The sequence below is a fragment of the Arachis hypogaea genome, chromosome 4 (assembly GCF_003086295.3).
Source record: "Arachis hypogaea cultivar Tifrunner chromosome 4, arahy.Tifrunner.gnm2.J5K5, whole genome shotgun sequence".
Lineage (NCBI taxonomy): Eukaryota > Viridiplantae > Streptophyta > Magnoliopsida > Fabales > Fabaceae > Arachis > Arachis hypogaea.
In genome coordinates, this window is record NC_092039.1 from 55,650,805 (window position 1) to 55,655,304 (window position 4,500).

Here is a 4,500-nt window from a genome sequence, read left to right on the forward strand (position 1 = left end):
CTCTTGAAGATCTTATGGAGTGCTTGAGCTCCTCAATGTCTCTTCCTTGCCTTTGTTGCTCCTCTCTCATGATTCTTTGATCTTCTCTAATTTCATGGAGGAGAATGGAATGTTCTTGGTGCTCCACCCTTAGTTGTCCTATGTTGGAACTTAATTCTCCTAGGGAGGTGTTGATTTGCTCCCAATAGTTTTGTGGAAGAAAGTACATCCCTTGCGGTATCTCAGGAATTTCATGGTGAATAGGATCTCTTGTTTGCTCCATCCTCTTCTTAGTGATGGGCTTGTCTTCATCAATGAGGATGTCTCTCTCTATGTCAATTGCGACTGAATAACAGAGGTGACAAATGAGATGAGGGAAGGCTAACCTTGCCAAGGTAGAGGACTTGTCCGCCACCTTATAAAGTTCTTGGGATATAACCTCATGAACTTCTATTTCCTCTCCAATCATGATGCTATGAATCATGATGGCCCATTCTATAGTAACTTCGGACCGGTTGCTAGTGGGAATGATTGAGCGTTGGATAAACTCCAACCATCCCCTAGCCACGGGCTTGAGGTCATGCCTTCTCAGTTGAACCGGCTTCCCTATTGAATCTCTCTTCCATTGAGCGCCCTCTTCATAAATGTCTACCAGGACTTGGTCCAACCTTTAATCAAAGTTGACCCTTCTAGTATAAGGGTGTTCATCTCCTTGCATCATGGGCAAGTTGAATGCCAACCTTACATTTTCCGGACTAAAATCTAAGCATTTCCCCCGAACCATTGTAAGCCAATTCTTTGGGTCCGGGTTCACACTTTGATCATGGTTCTTGGTGATCCATGCATTGGCATAGAACTCTTGAACTATTAAGATTCCGACTTGTTGAATGGGGTTGGTAAGAACTTCTTAACCTCTTCTTTGGATCTCATGTCGGATCTCCGGATATTCACTCTTTTTGAGTTTGAAAGGGACCTCAGGGATCACCTTCTTCATGGCCACAACTTCATAGAAGTGGTCTTGATGCACCCTTGAGATGAATCTCTCCATCTCCCAAGACTCGGAGGTGGAAGCTTTTGCCTTCCCTTTGCTCTTTCTAGAGGTTTCTCCGGTCTTAGATGCCATAAATGGTTATGGAATAACAAAAAGCAATACTTTTACCACACCAAACTTAGAAGGTTTGCTCGTCCTCATGCAAAAGAAAAAAGAAGAGAGGAGATGGAGGTGGCTTTGTGGTTCGGCCAAGGGGGAGAAGTAGTGCTTTGGTTGTGTTAAAATGAAGGGGTGAAGATGGGTTTATATAGGGGTGGAGAGAGGGGTAGGGTTCGGTCATGTGAGGGTGGGTTGGGAGGGAAAGTTGTTTGAATTTGAATGGTGAGGTAGGTGGGGTTTTATGAAGGGTGGATGTGAGTGGTGAAGAGAATAGTGGGATTTGATAGGTGAGGGGATTTTGGGGAAGAGGTGTTGAGGTGATTGGTGAATGGGTGAAGAAGAGAGAGAGTGGTGGGGTAGGTGGGGATCCTGTGGGGTCCACAGATCCTGAGGTGTCAAGGAAAATTCATCCCTGCACCAAGTGGCGAGCAAAAATGCTCTTTATGCCAATTCTGGCGTTAAACGCCGGGCTGGTGCCCATTTCTGGCGTTTAACGCCAGCTTCTTACCCTTTTTTGGCGTTTAACGCCAGTCTGGTGCCCGTTTCTGGCGTTAAACGCCTAGAATGGTGCCAGACTGGGCGTTAAACGCCCATTTGCTGCCCTTACTAGCATTTAAACGCCAGCAAGTTTTTCCTCTAGGGTGTGCTGTTTTTCATTCTATTTTTCATGCTGTTTTTGCTTTTTTAATTGATTTTGTGACTTTCCATGATCATCAACCTACATAAAACATAAAATAACAAAGGAAAAATAGATAAATATAACATTGGGTTGCCTCCCAACAAGCGCTTCTTTAATGTCAGTAGCTTGATAGTGGGCTCTCATGGAGCTTCACAGATACTCAGAACAATGTTGGAACCTCCCAACATCAAACTTAGAGTTTGAATGTGGGGGTTCAACACCAAACTTCGAAATTGGTTGAGGCCTCCCCACACCAAACTTAGAGTTTGACTGTAGGGGCTCTGTTTGACTCTATTTTGAGAAAAGCTCTTCATGCTTCCTCTCCATGGTTGCAGAGGGATATCCTTGAGCCTTAAACACAAGGGATTCTTCATTCACTTGAATGATCAATTCTCCTCTGTCAACATCAATCACAGCCTTTGTTGTGGCTAGGAAGGGTCTGCCAAGGATGATGGATTCATCCATGCACTTCCCAGTCTCTAGGACTATGAAATTAGCAGGGATGTAATGGTCTTCAACTTTTACCAGAACATCCTCTACAAGTCCATTAGCTTGTTTTCTTGAATTGTCTGCCATCTCTAGTGAGATTCTTGCAGCTTGCACCTCAAAGATCCCTAGCTTCTCCATTACAGAGAGAGGCATGAGGTTTATGCTTCACCCTAGGTCACATAGAGCCTTCTTGAAGGTCATGGTGCCTACTGTACAAGGTATTGAGAACTTCCCAGGGTCTTGTCTCTTTTGAGGTAATCTCTGCCTAGTCAAGTCATCCAGTTCTTTGGTGAGCAAAGGGGGTTCATCCTCCCAAGTCTCATTACCAAATAACTTGTCATTTAGCTTCATGATTGCTCCAAGGTACTTAGCAACTTGCTCCTCAGTGACATCTTCGTCCTCTTCAGAGGACGAATACTCGTCAGAGCTCATGAATGGCAGAAGTAAATCTAATGGAATCTCTATGGTCTCAGTGTGAGCCTCAGATTCCCATGGTTCCTCATTAGGGAACTCATTGGAGGCCAGTGGACGTCCATTGAGGTCTTCCTTAGTGGCGTACACTGCCTCTTTCTCCTCTCCAAGTTCGGCCATGTTGATGGCCTTGCACTCTCCTTTTGGATTCTCTTCTGTATTGCTTGGAAGAGTGCTAGGAGGGAGTTCAGTGACTTTCTTGCTCAGCTGACCCACTTGTGCCTCCAAATTTCTAATGGAGGACCTTGTTTCATTCATAAAAGTTTGAGTGGTTTTGATTAGATCAGAGACCATGGTTGCTAAGTTAGAGTGGCTCTGCTTAGAATTCTCTGTCTGTTGCTGAAAAGATGATGGAAAAGGCTTGCCATTGTTAAACCTGTTTCTTCCACCATTATTGTTGTTAAAACCTTGTTGAGGTCTCTGTTGATCCTTCCATGAGAGATTTGGATGATTTCTCCATGAAGGATTATAGGTGTTTCCATAGAGTTCTCCCATGTAATTCACCTCTTCCATTGAAGGGTTCTTAGGATCATAAGCTTCTTCTTCAGATGAAGCATCCTTAGTACTGCCTGGTGCAGCTTGGATTCCAGACAGACTTTGAGAAATCATATTGACTTACTGAGTCAATATTTTGTTCTGAGCCAATATGGCATTCAGAGTATCAATCTCAAGAACTCCTTTCTTCTGATTCGTCCCATTGTTCACAGGATTTCTTTCAGAAGTGTACATGAATTGGTTATTTGCAACCATTTCAATGAGTTCTTGAGCTTCTGCAGGCATCTTCTTCAGATGAAGAGATCCTACAGCAGAGCTATCCAATGACATCTTGGACAGTTCAGACAGACCATCATAGAAGATACCTATGATGCTCCACTTAGAAAGCATGTCAGAAGGACACTTTCTGATCAATTGTTTGTATCTTTCCCAAGCTTCATAGAGGGATTCACCTTCCTTCTGTCTGAAGGTTTGGACTTTCACTCTAAGCTTACTCAATTTTTGAGGTGGAAAGAACTTTGCCAAGAAGGCATTGACTAGCTTTTCCCAAGAGTTCAGGCTTTCTTTAGGTTGTGAGTCCAACCATATCCTAGCTCTGTCTCTTACAGCAAAAGGGAATAGCATAAGTCTGTAGACCTCAGGGTCAACCCCATTGGTCTTGACAGTGTCACAGATTTGCAAGAATTTAGCTAAAAACTGATGAGGATCTTCCAATGGAAGTCCATGGAACTTGCAATACTGTTGCATTAGAGAAGCTAATTGAGGCTTAAGCTCAAAGTTGTTTGCTCCAATGGCAGGGATAGAGATGCTTCTCCCATAGAAGTCGGGAGTAGGTGCAGTAAAGTCACCCAGCACCTTCCTTGCATTGTTGGCATTGTTGTTGTTTTTGGCTGCAATGTCTTCTTCTTTGAAGATTTCTATTTGGTCCTGTACAGAGAATTGTGCTTTAGCTTCTCTTAGCTTTTGCTTCAAGGTCCTTTCAGGTTCAGGGCCAGCCTTAACAAGAATGCTTTTGTCTTTGCTCTTGCTCATATGAAAGAGATGAAAACAAGAAAATATGGAATCCTCTATGTCACAGTATAGAGATTCCTTGAGGTGTTAGAGGAAAAGAAAAATAGAAGGAAGAGGTAGAAGAATTTGAACTTAGAAAGATAGAGTTCGAATTGTACATGTTAGTCCATAAATAGAAGGATGTGAGAAGAGGGGAAGAAATTTTTGAAAATAAATTTAAAAAGAT

At 43.1% G+C, this 4,500-nt stretch overlaps 1 non-coding gene across 1 annotated transcript; it reads left to right on the forward strand.

Moving 5' to 3' along the window:
* The first annotated feature begins 3,647 nt into the window (after positions 1–3,647).
* LOC112798751 (small nucleolar RNA R71) lies at positions 3,648–3,755 on the forward strand. The gene has a single exon (XR_003200348.1). It is a non-coding gene; the product is annotated as a small nucleolar RNA R71 (small nucleolar RNA).
* The last annotated feature ends 745 nt before the right edge of the window (positions 3,756–4,500 follow it).